This window comes from Silurus aristotelis (genome assembly GCF_946808225.1).
Source record: "Silurus aristotelis genome assembly, chromosome: 21".
Lineage (NCBI taxonomy): Eukaryota > Metazoa > Chordata > Actinopteri > Siluriformes > Siluridae > Silurus > Silurus aristotelis.
The window spans coordinates 7497943-7515402 of NC_139594.1; the positions used below are offsets into that span (position 1 = coordinate 7497943).

Genomic DNA, 17460 nt, shown 5'->3' on the forward strand with positions numbered 1-17460 from the left:
TTTTACGGCTGCATGTTTGCTTGTTTACTTCCCTTGAGAGCATCTGAAAATTGCAGAGTGGCGTTTCTTATTGGACTTAATTTAACTCCTTGTGTATGATATTACCTCACTTTATCTCTAGCAGGCAAACAAGCAGATGGATTTTTAGAAATATTAGAGATGAAGCTGGAATGATTCGACAAACGAATCATTCAAACATGAACATCATATAATAATATAAGACACTATAAAAAAAAATGGTCTAATTTCCAATTAAACAGCTTAGGTTCCAAAATAATACAGATATTGGGTTCCTCACTTTTTGGGTCATTTTCTTAATAAGATCTTCTTCTTTCGGCTTCCCCCATTAGGGGTCAACACAGCGGATAATCCGTCTCCATACCTCCCTGTCCTCTACATCTGCCTCTTTCACCCCGACTACCTGCATGTCTTCTTTTACCACATCCATAAACCTCCTCCTTGATCTTCCTCTTTTCCTCCTACCTGGTGGCTTCATCCTCAGCATTCTCCTACCGATATACCCCATGTCCCTCCTCTGCACATGTCCAAACCATCTCAATCTCGCCTCCCTCACCTTGTCTCCAAAACGTCCTACATGCGCTGCCCTCTAATAAAACCATTCCTAATCCTGTCCATCCTCGTCACTCCTAACAAAAACCTCAACATCTTCACCTCTGCTACCTCCAGCTCCACCTCCTGTCTTTTACTCAATTCCACTGTCTCTAAACTATACAACATCTCAGGTCTCACCACAGTCCTATAAACTGTCTTACTCCTACTGACTTTCATTCCTCTTCTCTCCAGCACGTACCTCCACCTCTCCAGGCTCTTCTCAACCTGCTCACTACTCTCACCATAAATCACAATATCATCCGCAAACATCATAGTCCAGGGAGACTCCTGTCTGACCTCGTCCATCAACCTGTTCCTCACCACTAAAAACAGGAAAGGGATGTGTGGTAAAAAGAATTAACAAGAATGAAACATTAATGACACTAAATTTAAGCATTAAAAGGTTTAATGGACAAATAATAATGTATTAATTCAAGTTTCACATCACATAATTATTTCAGAAACTGTAGTTAAACTGACGTGAAATACATTGTTTTTTTTATAAAAAAAAATAAATAAATAAATACATTGAATCACAGGGACACTCAAAATGAATTATATTGGTATAAGACTCCTGAGAACACTGCAAAGCTAGACCAAGTATTCTTAGTTGTCTTTGCATACATGACACATTAGCAACAAATACCAAGTATTTGCACACATCACATGACAGACTGAAAACTGCACAGCAAACATAGCCGAGACAATTGGTATAAAGGAGAAAATGTGTAGAATACACTCGCAAATGACACAATACTATTCTCTACTCTAACCTCAACATGATTACAATTGGTCTATGCCTCAGCCTTAAATATAGCAGTTCATGCAATTTCATTTCGTCACTTTGGTGCGACATTTCCTTTCCATACCTCCATACTTGATTAGCTTAATATTTCATCATGTTTATGTTTTGCTATTAGAACACAACAAAAAAATGCTTAATATAGCATCATTAAATTGAAGGGTGGGGTGTAATTGCTGTGTAAGTAGGCAGTAAGTAGCCAAGTGTGTAATTTCGAACCCATGTGTAAACCCTCCTAGGCATTTAGCTTCAGAACAGCAGAACACATAATTACTCCCATAGTTTATTGTTTAGCATAAGAAAGCATGAACATACAAAATACATTGTGGATAAAGAGGAAATATGTATATATCGTGCGTATGTAATGTGTTTTGAAAAAGAGATTTGCAGGACTAATCAAATAGTAATTTGCTTTGGGTCTTTTTTGTGCTCTTCTAAAGTAATCTGTTTAAATCCCAGTACCACCAATGATAACTACTACAACATAACTAATTGTTTAATTGGTGTAATTTGATCCCAGTTCATCTGCAGCTCTTCCATCTGTAAAGATGGATCTCATGGTGGCGTCTGGAAAGCAAATTAGCTGCTTCTTACCTGCCGCGCATGCCAGGAAAGACCATCGCTCAGTGCCAAGGAGTTTTTGCTCTATGGAGCAGAGCCTTTCCTGGCTGTACATAGTGCTGTGCCACCACACCTGTGGGCTCATGAATGACATCAAGTTATTCTAGAAAAACAGACATTCCATTTTGTGCATCTTAAACACTCGTTCGGATCTCCCATTTCATACTTCAATGGATTCCTTAATTGCTAATGTCACAGCATTAATAATGCTAGAGTATGTACATATGTGCACTTGTGTCTGTGCGTGTTTTTCTTGTGAACTTGCTTAAGCATGCCCATTTGGTGTTAATATCATCAAGCTCAACGAGACCATCATCCTGGACATAATAATAATAATAATAATAATAATAATAATAATAATAATAATAATAATAATAATAATAATAATAATAATAATAATCAAATTTTACTAATGTGGACAAGGTCTAAACATGTTAAAGGCTGGGAATACTGTTATGCTATGACTCATGTCTTAACCTGTCTCACCTGTTTTAAACCAAAGAGGGAAAAGAAAACTCATTAGATTTCTTGATCATTTGTACACATTGGAGAGATGCAAAGCCGTTTGACTTTATCATAAAAACATTGAGCTTTGTATACAAAGTTTCCTCAGAGTCTCTGAAATGTGCCTGGACATCTAGTCTGTATTGTTTCACCCTTAGTCTTTGAATCCATTAATCTGTTTAGTGGGATAAAACAGTACATGCCTGTTTGAGGAAAAAGCGTTTTGCCCTGCCTACCTTTTCTATTTCTATTTGATAAAGTCCCTAGTGGAAACAGTCATGAGAGCAAGAAAACGTCTTCTTTAAAGACTCAGGAATAGTAATTCTGAGATTCCATTACAACCTGCAGAGCTTTCATGTGTAAATGCGCTTTATAAAAAAATAAAAAAAATTGGTAGCGCCATTTGCTAGCAAATATCAGCTTGCAGTTACACATCTTGGTTTTGTTCAGAACAAACGTTCATTCATTTGGTTTGGCCACGGTGTGCCTTGCATGTGGTTCTGGTTAAAAGCCGAGCTGTGTTGGTTTTCACAGTGCAGGCGTGCTTCAGCCCTGAGTTTTTTTTCTCTTTCCCTCTCTCAATCTTTCTTTCTCCTCCTTGACCTCACGAGTGTTGAAAGCGTCGCTATACTTCTGCCGCCCAAAAAGACTACCACAATGGCAAAGAATGCAGATTAATGGCTTGCTATGGTGTGATTCCATCATAAAAACCTAAGTCTTGTGCGACATTCTTGGTCAGAATTGCCCAAAATAATTAATAATCCATTTCCTTGCTTCGACCCCCTGTTGGAGAGAATAAGGAAATGGCATTAATGCCACGAAAGATTAAAACAAACGAATGATATTTATGGTTGTGTTTAGGGTATGTGGTGTCCTTTACTGTGTTCTATTTCTACATCACTGATGCATATACTTCACATTTTTCACAAGACAAAACAAACACCTTCAGTAATGTAGGTTGTATTTTAAATGGACCCTAGGCATCGCTCTTTAAGAAGAGCCTATCAGGCTTTAAAAAATGTGCTGAATCATGACTGCATGTTGTTCTTGATCACCTCCCTCCAGGTCTGTCTAATCATCCATGCACACTAGATATAGCATTGGATGTGTTGTATTGTATTAGACAGTTGTAGAAATCTGTCTATGCTTTCAATTACACACTAATTTTAAATTGATTAATTTCCCTCTAAATCAGGAAAGATTTACATCACTTGCAATGTACAACGTTGTTCCAAAAAGAAGATATAATGCTTACAAGTTGGTCAGCTAGGAATACACTTTCCAGTAATTTTGGAAGTTCTGCAAGAAACATTTGAAATAGGTGACTTCTACAGTGCCACAGTAACTGGTGGGAGTTACAAGAAGTTACACAAGCAGTTTCTTACATGTTTGAAGAAAGCATGTCACAATAGGGAAAAAAAAATACAAGATGACACTGGGCCATGATGTTTCATAAATAACAAGAGAAAATGTCTTACTATTTTCTTATTATTATTTTCTTCTCTATCTTTTTGGTGTTTAAGGTGACAATTGCTAAGACTACCTATTAGTAATAATTGTTTTTTCTAAGACCACCAATTAGTAATAATTGTTAAAAAAAAAAATCGTTCTATTTCACACATTTAAAATGTATTACTAATAAACTCTTAATCGAATGTTTTACCCCATGATGTTTCACATTATTTACCATTAAAACGTTGAAAAGAAAAGGTAAAATGTTCACAAAATCCTAAACACATTCTATGAAATGGAGTTCGGAGGTCTGTGATTAGTCGGTCTATTAAAGTCTACCCTTGCCAGATTGGCTGTATGGTACTTAATTGTGCTCGTATTTACAGGCCTGCGTGTGCGAGCAAGCTGAAAAGCACCCTGTGGCATTTTGCTGAATCATCAGGTGGCTTGACTCCAGGCAATTGAAAAAGAAAAAAACCTCAATCCTTTAGAATACTAGCAAATTCGGCAGCCACATCACGTGTGACCTAATGATGTTGTAGAGGTGGAGGCTTCTTGAAGGTAACAGAGGTTATTTAAAAAAATGACTCTTGAAAGACACTCTAGAAAAAGTCAAATGAAGACCATGTTATTGGAGTAAGATTTACGTATAATATAATTTAGAATGCACTGCTCCTAACCAAATAAAATTACTATTCATAAAGCTGCTTTCAGTAACATTGTAGTTGCTCAGAAACCTGTTATGCAACTAAAACCAAGGTATTTAATAAAGTGTATGCTCTGAGCGCATGCCAAGCCTGTATGTGAGACACCGGATTGGGGATCGGAGTGTGTTTCCACCTGTGACTTGTGTCAGATAGCAGTGGAAGTAGGTTTACACTTTCCCTCATGTTGAACTCTAAATATAACCATCGAGGCAGGGGTAAAGGGTAAACATATCCCTCTTGAGTTGCACGAGGGCAACTTGTCATGCGAGATTTTTCAGCAAGAGCTCTGGCCTACGGATTCTCTTGCAACATCACGATGTCATTGAAAAATAGAGAGGAAACAAAGATATACTCGAGATATACTCAGTGTACAAAAATTGTTCCTGAATACGTCTAAATAATTCGCAAGCATATTGTTCAGTTTTCTCAGAATGCATGTTTTCAAACATTTAACAATTAACACCTTATAGAAGGAGTCAATCGTGATATAAATTCGACCCTGATTTCAGCCCCCAGTGAACCCCATGACCTAAACTTTACATTAAACTTTCTAGCACCAATCTTAATGACAGACCAAAAGACCAAAAAGTTATAGCTTTTTTTCTTAGCTCAGCAGGCACACCTAAATGACATGCATATTTTTTCCACTCTTGATTTATATAGCATTATATAAAAATATTTAACACTACACAATGATGGTTTCTTTTTTTCTCTCTCTCTCTCTCTCTCTCTCTCTCTCTCTCTCGCTCTCTCTCTCCCTCTCTCTCTCTGAGTTTGTATCTCCTCCTGTGTTAGAACATGGAGACTGCCCAGCTCAGCTTATTAAACAGTGAAACGGCATTCTCGAGGGCCATGGTGTGAATGCTTTTCTTGCCATATCAAGTCCATCACTCTGGAGTGTCACATAGTGTTCATAACAGTAAAAAAGCTCTTGTATTGCGTATCTATGGGCCAAATTCAAATATATATTTCTCCATATCATGCACACTGTGCTATTGATTGTGCTAGATTAATAACACATCAGGTCAGATGATTTCTGAATAAGTGAGTAAATCTAAACAATAATTATAGCTAAAAATGGTATCATAGAGGCAGAGAAAAAAAAAATACAGATATTATAATAGAGTTGTGCTAAAGCAAACTCACTGCTGCTCCTACTAAGCTGATGTGAAACAACACCACAGTCATTCCTATGTATATATACCTGCATAGTAAGTATTACTTAAGTCTAAATACAAATATATTGTTGCCAAATGTTTAGGAAAAGTAGTAGGTAATTATAAAAGAGTTTGATTCGGCATCAGTGTGTTAACTGGAGTCAGTTCAGTTTGGCAGGCGCCACTTGGCTGTGTGAGGTGTCAATAATGACTTTCCCATCTGAACTTCTCACTAAATCCAGCCTGACCTGAGGGTTTTTAAACAAATAAACCAGTACAAAAACCTCTCTATGTTGTCCGTCTATTTTAAGTGTGCATTATAAAAAGATAACTGTTTTTAATGGAGACTTTTATCTTTATTTCATTTGTAAGTAAAAAAAAACTCACAATGATGATAAATATGCTATACATGGCATAGCATATTTATCATCATTGTGAGTTTTTTTAATACAAATACAGGGCTGATATTCTTCTATTCACTTGCTTTGAGTAGCAGCTCTATCTCGGTCAGGGTCAGAATGGCTCCAGAGCCTATCCCAAGGAACGCTGAACATGAGGTGAGGACATACCCTGGATGTGATGCCAATCAATCACTTGCACACACACGCCCACCTAGGGCCAATCTATCTTAGCCAGTCCACCTCCTATCAGGTTTTTGGGAAATGGAAGGAATCTGAAGTACTCAGAGGAAACTCACAGGGACGAAGAAACTGCACAGAGACAGTAACCCAATCAGAGACAGTAACCTAGGACCTTTGACATTATAAGCTGACCTGTATCTGTATCTTTTACTTGATTATAAACATGCACATACATATTTTGATTTTGTTTACATTTATGTACGGGTTTATGTTAATAAATTTTTCTATCGTTTAATTCTAATATTAGTGTTTTGTATTTTGTGTGTTTGGAATAGTGTACATAAATAGGAGTCTCAAAATTTTGCTTAAAGTATTTTTCAATTCCTTTATGAAGTCATTGTTTTATTTCTCCAGATTTTGGAGTTCAGATCTCTTTCTGGCCTATAACGGTGGTGAACTGGGACAAAAATTAGGTCACTTCTTGACCTGTTACACATCGTTATTTTCAGTTGTGGAAAGTAACACATTTCTGAATATCGTAATCACAGGAAAAAAAACAGATACATATAATTAGAGAAGGAAATACCAGATATGAGGCAATACACAAACACACACACACACACACACACACAAAAAAAAAAACTCATGGATTACTCAACTCACCCCATGATTTGTACTTTATTGAATGTGCCAATAAACTGCATAATATCTAACATTACAAGCAATTTCTTCAGTCAATCCTTTGCTAGATCAGCTACATCAGCTTTCTTGAAGTAGTTAGTTAGCTAGTTAGCTCAGGAAACTATTAATAGTAAATGGCGATGTGTAATGCCTGTATAGTTCCTTATGTGCATGCACACAAATACTAAAAGGAGAATTATAGAATTTGGAATGACTACTTCTGTTATACAGCACTCATCCCATAAACCTTTTTCACTGATTTGATACAGATTTCAAACAAAAATGAACACTGGCAGAAATGACTAACTAGTGGAAGATGGAGAATGAATACTCTATACCAAAAATACAGATCAGGAGGCATGAGTAACAGGAATCACCACAGGATTTCCCTCTAAAGAGGAATAAAGGAATGTCTCTATTTTCAAATTAATATTTAGTATTAGAATTCAAACGAGGTAAATAACTATAATTTAGCAGTCAACGAGTGTGTTCAGGGACATATTTCATACTTTGTATATACTGTATGTCCGGATGTGGCTTTGTTATAAAACATATCTCAAGCTAAATAGCTTAGGCCAAACACACATAGGTCCATCCTTCTTAGTTTATTATGGAGTGTCCATTTAATTGCTTACATATTGCTGTTGTAAAACAATGAGAAAGCTTTCGCCATTGCTTGTACAAACTGGGATGGTTCTTGTCACATTCAAGGGTAGGTGGCAAACTGGGTCAAATTTCAGCAGGCTCAAACTTTACCTAAAGCCACTAGCTTTAATATATTAAAACAGAGCTGCCCTATTTATTCGTGAAAAATATTAGCTTGTGTGGTATGAAGCAATTTTGCCACTCCTTTGTTTACAGCCAACTAACTGTCTTGTGGCACTGTAGCAGACAATTAATGTTGGTAATTAAACATCCTAAAACTTAACTCGCCACCTCAGAGGGTGTTTTTGAAATTGTGGTGGCATGTGCTGGCTGTAGTCAATTTAAAGGATCACTCAGACTTCAGTGTTGCCGTGTAAATGTATCTGAATCACTTGGTCAGGGATGACCGTCACGTCACTGTGAGGGATGTCACCCTTTGAAATCAAGAAAAAGTGCTTGGTCATACCCAGGTAGCAGCAACTCAGATCTTCTGAAGTGGCACACCTCTATATAAGGCCCAGAAAGAGAAGACATTTCTCATAGAAGTGCATGTCACTTTACCTTCTGGGCACAGAGCTTGTCTACATGCCAAGGTGATGATGTCTGCCACCTTACACCTTTGGTGTACATGGATACTTGCTGCTGTTGAAAAGATCCCAGGTCTTGGCCATTACGTAAATCAAGTCTGAACACCATTCGCAGAACAACTTCGAATCAACAGCATACAATTAAGATGTAGTCTGAGGAACCAGACATCAGACACAAGTGGCCAGTTTGGTATTCATTTTTCAAAAGCAGATCTGTTCAGACTTAGACACCAGACTGTTCTAACTACCATTAGGGATGTCTTGCTGACTATATTAGGGCAACAAGAAGGACTGGGGCCTGGTTGCTAAATCCTGTATAGTGTGAGATAACAGTAAAGGAGGAAAGGAAATCCATTATTTAATAATGGATGAACATTATCATTATCTACAATGGCTCAGGACTACAGGTTACATTTGATTACTGCACACCTCAACAACGAACTGTAATTAATAGACATTTGGTGCCACACAGATGAAGGTTTCATCCACCACTCTCAAGATTTCTATCTTATGTCATCTCAGGAAGATTCACCACCAGCTTGCTCATTAGGGACAAACTTACAATTATAGGTAGTCCCCGACTTACAATGGATACTGCAATTTGTTAATAATAAAAAAAAAAATCATAGTAATTAATTATATATAATGAATTTTTTTTTATTTATATATAATGTATAAACTTTATAGTATATATGTATTTGGCAACGAGCACGTGCAAAAGCACCAGGCACTCTGTTTTTGTGTCCGGTGATGCGGATAAAAAAGAGACAAGAGCTAAAATGCGGCTTTGAAATGCCGAAAACACAGTAAATAATATCCACTCTAACACTGAGACCACATAACTCTATAAACCGCTGGTGAGAGTAAGGCATCTCACATGGCAGGAGATGGGTACATCCTAGCAGTGTGCCAAAGTATCATACGAAAATTAAAATGCTGCGCAAAAATGTAAATAGTTTTTCATAATTTTGTATCGATAGTCATCGTAAGATCGAAAAGTTTGTCCGTCGAACCATCGTTACTCGAGAACTACCTGTATAAGAAACAATCTTATTTATTCTTTATGACTGTATTATGTATGTAAAGCTGCTTTGAGACAATGTCCATTGTTAAAAGCGCTAAACTAAAAATTTAATTTTAGTAAATAGACAAAGGGATTGGCCACTTATAGGCATCGGGATATTAGAGTCAGGGCCAGGTGTCCTAACGGCACCTATTTAACGGTCCATTTGGTCATGCCAGCTTTTCGATATCAAAACCTCTTTAATGTCAGGTCAAAGTATAAACACCACCATAACGGAGCATAGATTCCACAGGGCTGATCCAACATCAGGCAGAGCAAATAAATCATGTTAACAAACAGTTGCCCCATATCCATACTCAGGTTAATGGAAAACATGGAGCCTTGTAACATTCTCTTTACATTTAAAAGCTTTGGAAAACACAATGCCAATAGTAACAAGCTATAAAAGACACAATGCCAACGGTAACAAGCTGCTGAGAAAATAGCTCCATTTTGTTTACAGCTAGCCCAACACTCATACTGGCGAGAAAAAGCTAAAGACTAATTGCAGTATGATGACTGTATTTATTGCACATACTGCATCATCTGTACCTGTGTGAAGATCCTGGCAAGTATCACATGCATGCAAGAAAATAAAGGTGGAATTCAATAAATACAACAATTTAATAAGGTGTTGGAACATAACGGCCCACCGGAGCAGCTTCAATGTGCCTTGGCATAAATTCTTCAAGTCAGTAGGAATGTACTGGATCACCAGAACATCTTTCTTCCAAAAGATATTCCTTCAAATTCAAATTTTATTTGTCATATACACATTTATACAGAGTACACCGTGCAGTGAAATGCTTTTTACGACTGTGAAATGCTTTTTACGACTGTAAGCCCGATTGTCTGCTTTGGTGAGGTTGAGGGATAATTGTGATCACTAACAAATTCAAAATGTCCCACAGGTGTCTGAAATCTGGTAACCAGAATTTCCATAGCATATGAGTTATACATTTTATATACTCATTGCACCATTCTGTAAGCTCTCTTGACTTGTGGAATACTTATATCAGGACAGAAATTTCAATCATAGGATAACAGTCATCAGACAGTATACCTTTTGCAGCTACCCTTCCCTTAATCAAACAATTTAAACCAAATCAGCAAAACAGCTCCAATCACCTAACAATGATTGTTGTTTTTTTAATTTGTCAACATCTGTAGATTCAGACACTGAAACCTACACTAAAAAAATACAGTTTAGTATATAGGTTTTTGTTACATTTTTTATATAATCTCATCTTAATAAATTAATATTTTTAATCAATCAATAATTTCAGAATAAATGCACTTTTTAATAATAAATGTACCAGACTATAAGCCGCTACTTTTTTCCCACGTTTTGAACCCATTTTTTTAAACGTTTTTTAAACGCACGACGATGCCAAAAGATAAACTCCAGAGAGAAATTGTTGTGAAATGAAGGAGGAAGACAGTGAACAATGACTTTCTTGGTAGGCTACTGTTTAGATACAAGCCGTTGTAACGCGTTGAGACTGGGTGAAGGGAGAGCTCGCTAACTCCAGTTGCAACAGAAATCATATAAGCACAGACAGGTTTCCAAAACTCGTGCTTTTTTATTTTTTTTTGGCAACAGCGTTATGGGTTAGTCAAAGAAACTTAGAAATGAGCATCAGAAAATAATAAAGACATATTCCTCGGTCTTGCACACATGCAGTAATACTGGAAAAAATGCGGTGCCAGGCTATTTCCAAAATACTGCTATTACTAAAGGAGCCACAACATATTTCACCCGTTACACCGTGTAACAGACACTGTCTTTTGTTAAAGCCTGTGTAAAGTTCATTAGTTTCAATGTAGACACCTGCGGCTTATTTATGTTTAAAATAAAAATCTTTGTCAAATTCAGTGGGCTTATATATGGGTGCGCTTTATAGTCCGGAAATTACGGTAATAATTGTATATTTCTTTCTTAATTTTTTATTGATATAAAGTTTATTTTTGGTAGCATAAGCATTAACTAATATAATGTTAACAGAATAATTTATATTTACCAATTTCATTTTATTTATAATTAAAAAAAATGTTATGGTAGCTTTTAATAGTGGTTGTGACATTACAATCAATTTACTGTGAACGACATTTTTGAAAAAGTCATTTATTTAAATTAAAGCACATAAAAAAATTACTTTATACATGTCTGTTATCAATATTATTTCCAAGGTTAAACTACTGCCCAGGGTTCATTCACAATCCATGTTCTTAAATGATTACACCATAATTTATATCTATACCTCAAATAATAATATTTTATTTTATTTTATATTATATTATATTATATATTGCATTGCATAGCATTGAACTAGATTACATTTATATATTGTATTGTCCTAACTGACTTTAGCAAAGTGCGTTTCCACTGGAAGTAGTTGGATTCCACATGTTTTTTCCGCTTTAAATGTTTGTAGAAATGTGCCTTGTCTATTGAATAAAAATCTAGGGCTGTATTTTATTATTGCTCCTGGAAATAATGAGACTTTATTTTTAAGTTTGTCAGCTAAAAATAGTTCATACAGACCCAATCATCAAAACGAGTTGCTGAGCTGAGTAACTGTTATATAACGAATATAACGAATGTAACGAATACCATTCGGCTGAGTAAAAAATATCAGTACTATAATATCAGTGTGTGAAATCTAATCGTAGATTCTCAGTTAAGAAAAAACTCTGCCAACCAAATGTCAGGTACGATTTTGGGAATCCTGTTTACAACTAGAACACAACCTTATCAGTGCATCTGTAGGAGGCAATACATTAAATCTTGTTCTTTTCTTCATTAAACTTGGTTCAAATGCAGTGCATCTTGTTAGGTAACTGCTAAAGGTCTTATGTTCTCCAGCAATAGTGTCTAAAAACATTAAAATGTCTATGTAATGCTGATTATACTCAGTTAATACTACAAAACATAAACAGGTTCTTTCCATCTCATGTTAGTTTGTTTAATTATTGTAAAAGATTATCATTTGGCTAATCATACCATCCTCTTGTCGGTTATGGCTGTTGGCAATAGCACATGATGATGCATGACAAGTGTAAATGACCTGCCAACTCTGTTACATCTCTCTCCATTTTGCATAGAGCTGTGAATTTCCTTTGTCTGGAATGCCTTCATCTATTCCCTCGATTCACATTGTCCTTGGTTAAAAAAGTCCTCTCTATATTCTTTGATGCAAACTTTAGAGAAGTTAGGATGATGTACTTAGAGATGCAAAACGATCATTAAAATCATGAAAATTTTGCAAACTTAAAAACCGTTGCACCCAAAAGGCATTACTGTTAAAACCACAGTACAATCCACCCCAGCTGTAAGCAACTAACCTGGAGACAAACAACACAAGACAAAGTACTAAACAAAATTTTGGATGAGAAAACATTTTATATATTTATTTTATGAACACCCCCCCCACACACACACACACACAAAATGCCTCCTCTGTTTGCTGCCATATTAATGTTAGTTTAAAAATGAAGCTTGTTCCACATCACATGCTTAATTCAACCTTAAATGCCCTTGTCTGAGAGTCACACAGACAATCCCTTGTTTTAAAAAATATTTCAATCGTTTCAGCAACACGGCCTCGCTGTTACAAATGAAAAAGTATTTACTGAGGGTGTGAGCATACACAAAATATTGATTTTACAATATGGTGGATATGACACTTCTTTCTACATTATCACCAATATGGATTGCCTGAATATGTCTTAGGTTTGCATTTAGTTAAAACATTAATAAAACAACAACTAAAAGTAAATACTGAAAGAGCTTGTGTGATCCATTTAGACTATAAGTGGCAACAAAACAGCGAGGGAAAGCTGTAAAGAAATTAAACACGCCTAATTAAACATTAGCTTCCTGGCCATGATAGGTTGTGTGCACTGGTTTCACCTTCACCTCGTCTCAAAACACTACACAAAAGGACTCAAAACTAGTCCAGAAAGTCAGGATTTGGAGGAGAGTCACATTTGGTACAACCCTAATATTTACACATTCCAATAATGTTACAGATGGTTAAGGTTATGTTGAGGAGTGATTTAACTTTTCTTACATATTTTTATAATGAAATCCACGGAAATGGTTCTTCACCAACACCGTGCGAATTTCGCTTGGATTTCAGAAGCATTTCGAAACCACCTTTCAGGACAAGCATTTCTTTTATTAGCAATGAAATTATGCCTGTTGATAACACTTCCAGGCCAAGCAAAAGACCCTAAACATCTGCTCTGCCCCTAGATGATAGCTTGTATGATATTCAATCTGTGCTCTGTCATCTTTGAACTATTAGCAAATGGCTCGCTCATTGTTGCCTTGAATGCCATACCTCGTAACTCAAGCATACCAAACACATTGCCTGTAATGGTTCCAAGTGATTCTTCCAGTAAGCCTGGAGCACTATCCTAGCAATAAAGTCAACTCTACTCTTTACTGGCTCAGGAGCTTTACAGAATCTGGACTGCTATGAATTTTACATTTTATTTTAACTTAAAAAAAATGAACACAGTGCCTCGCCGTTTAATTTAAGTTCCGACCTAAATCATATATCAACCAGTTAAAGAAGGCTGGAGATTAGTGCAAGAGCAATAAGGATTTTTAGGGGCATTATGATGGTGAAACTGAAACACAAGTGCCCCCAAAAGCCCCTCATTCTCCCTGCGGCATTGCACATACACCAACATGTTTCATACTGGTATAGATATGTGTGTAGTGGCCCTTAAATGGCTTCTTTGGCTCATGTTTTATTGTTGTTGAACCAGAGAGCGATATTTTAATGTATTTAGGAGCAATTTCTGCTAAATTTGGCTGTCAAAATTAAATTTTTTATGTTGAAGCTTGAAGCTATAGGCTTGGATTCTATTCTACTATGTTTTAAAGTTGAATATAGATATACATGTCTCCACAAACCTGTAATGTGATTTCAGGTAAACTGGGACTGTTTAAAATGTATAATGTATATTTAAAATAACTGTTTGTATTAATGATTAAATTAAAGTCAAAGCGCATTAAAGTTACAAAGCATTTTCAATGGAAGCGTGTGATAAAAATAATAACACACTCACACTCACACAAATACACACAATATATATATATATATCCACACACACACAAACACATGCAACTATTGTAACAAAACATAAAATGTGCATTTATTATTTTTGGTGTATTTCTTATCGATTTAAATAAAATAGAATAAGTCAACAGAGATAAAGTGAAAGTATATAACGTAATGCAATGCACAAAGTAATGCATGAAACATCCTGCACATAATTAAATTGTATCAAATAGTGTTTATATGCCTAATATTGTGTGTTTGTAAAGCATTTTAAATAGTTTACACCTTATAGTTAGCATGCAGATATCTTTACTTACTAAACTGCACCTACGCACTAGATTTAGAATTATTTATTTGAGAATATTGAATTTTTTATATACAGCAAAAAAATGTATAAACTGTTGCTAGTTTTTTTGCTCTGAAAAAGCATGTGCTAGCAAATGTATTTGGACAACAGCTTTAAGGGGAACATTCCCCCCAAATTATATGAATTCATTCGAACTATAATGTGAGTGAACAATAAAAGATCTCGGCAAGTTTTCCACAAAAGAAAATAAAAACAGAGCGTAATGTCATAACCTAAACAAATGACTTATTCACTATGAGCTGATTACCAAGTAGAAGTTCACAGTAAACTGGTAAAAACATTTGCATGTTGACTTTTGGTTTGGTTCCATCTAAAGCATCAAGACAATCTTGTATATATAAATATAAGTAAAAAAAAAGCTATAGTAATTTTGAAGACAAGTGGAAGAGGTGTCTCTCGGATGGGTGAGAACCACAAGCGGGACTTTGCGGGCCAGTTGGATAGAAACTGAAACACATCTCGCCCCCAAAACCCCGCCACTGGCATCACAAAAGGAAAATCCTAGTAACTATAATAACCAACAACCCATGTTAGATACTCAGTTCTACTAATGATCAGTTATAGCCAGAGAGCTCCAGTGTCTCCAGCATAAAGCTTTCAAGATCTACAGTATCTCACCTTCAAACCACTGTCAGACTGGATTTCTGGAAGGAAACCTGTAGCCAGATCTATAACAAGTTAGAGATTAAGTACACTTATATATCAGGTTAAATGTTTTGATGTCCACAGAAAAAGGAAAAGAAATAGAATGAAACCGTTTCAGGTCGAGTCTGTCTTTCTCCCTCTCCCTCTCTCTCTTTTTCTCTTTCTCTCTCAGCAGACACAATCTGTCTGTCTTAGTCTGAGAAAGCGACAGTCCTGAAATGTCACTTCACATGGCAATGCATGTAAACAAAAAAAAATAATTCAAGCAATACAGACATGACATGCGTTCATTCGTTGGTTCTTATCTGTGTCAATGATTATTTTTTCTCTCACAGCTGTCCACATCTGTATAACTGCGTAACAACTAGACGCCCTGACAGCATGCCTTCTGCGTTTTTGGATACATCAGAGCTCCCCAGAACTTACCGTATTGATCAGGAAAGAATCGCGCGCGTGTACGCTGCCTGTTCCTTGTGTGTGAGTGTGTGTGCGCGCGCGCGCGTGCGTGCATACGTGTGTGTGTGTGTGTGTGTGTGTGTGTGTGCGTGCGTGAGTGCATGTGTGGACTGGCGTTAATCAAGACGTGCTTTCTTCAACCAGAGAGCTGCACCTCCGCGCGCCTCGGAGCTCAGAGAGGAGTCCCTGTGCACGCGCTCTGACTCACTTCTCCCCCTCCGGCAGCTTCACGCCCCGAGGTGAAAATTAGGCCGTGGAAAAAAAAGGAGGGGAGAAACACTTCCAAACACACACACACACACACGCACACACACACACACACAGCCCAATTGTATGCTAATTCTATTTCTTTCTAGACTCCAGTGACTGCCATTAAGATGAGATGAAGAGCAGGAGGACGTGCGCTCGCGCCTCCTTCGTTCCAGTGAACGAGGCCCTGGACATTCCTACTTTTCCTAGAAATCAGCTCTAAATATAGAAACCGGCTATGCATGCAAGTTTTGCGTTTCATCAATGTTTAAATAATATATTAGTGCATATTTATGCGTTGTGCACATATATTTTCCCGCTTTGTTAAAAAAGTATACTATAAACCTTTAGATTGTATGTGGCTGAGTAGATCTGTAATGCTGTAGATGTAGCAACTGCTGACCCCTGTCGGTGATTTCACGGTATTACATGTCAATGGAATAGAAAAAAAGTTTGAAGATTTATTTCTAGAGATAGGAAATGAATTCTCTTTAGCAATGTAGCTGGAGTGGAGTATATGATTTTATATTGTAATTATATTGGGTACAGGAAAATACGACACAGTGCATAACACTATGGTATGCTATGGTACAGTAAGTACAGTATGGCACTATGGTATTGTCCGGTACATCATGAAACACTATTCTATGGTATGATATGGTAAAGTAGAGTAGAGTACAGTATGAAACACTAGATCATGTATTAGAGGTAAAAGGCACGGACGGGGTTCGAACCCGCGATCTTCGGTTTACGAGACCGACGCCTTACCACTTGGCCACCGCGCCTGCGCCATCTTGTGGCCCATGATAAATGAAAAGGTGAGCAGCACATTTATTTTAGCGGTTTCATTTCGATCCATTTCCAAGAAGACGTCGGATTTAACTGTATAAAATGTTTATTAATATGGACCACAACCATGTAAGTAACGAACAGGCAAAGACGTTGGCTTTGTTATAAAATACTGGCTTAACGCCTTAAATCATATATCAACTAATAGTTTTGAAATGGTCAACTTTTATAATGTTTTCTTTAAATCAACATCCTGAATTTTTTGTTTATCTCGGATAACAATTAACTTGCGCCAATCATTCGGCGCATTTCTCTTGACATCCACAAGGAGCCGCTGTGTAGTCGTAATATTTCAGTATTTTAATTTTTTCATTCAAGATTTAGGAGTTGACTGTGATTTGTACATGACACAGTTTTTTAACGTAATTCTTACTCTATAAATGCTCCGATGGAGAGGATAAGGACAT

The 17460-nt window shown here is 36.6% G+C and overlaps 1 long non-coding RNA gene across 1 annotated transcript; it reads right to left on the bottom strand.

Moving 5' to 3' along the window:
• Window positions 1-1185: 1185 nt before the first annotated feature.
• Window positions 1186-16188, bottom strand: LOC310717009. Its single transcript, XR_014530716.1, has 3 exons — window positions 15926-16188; window positions 15473-15522; window positions 1186-3322 (listed from the first exon to the last, which is right to left on the bottom strand). It is a non-coding gene; the product is annotated as an uncharacterized lncRNA (long non-coding RNA).
• Between the last annotated feature and the right edge of the window lie 1272 nt (window positions 16189-17460).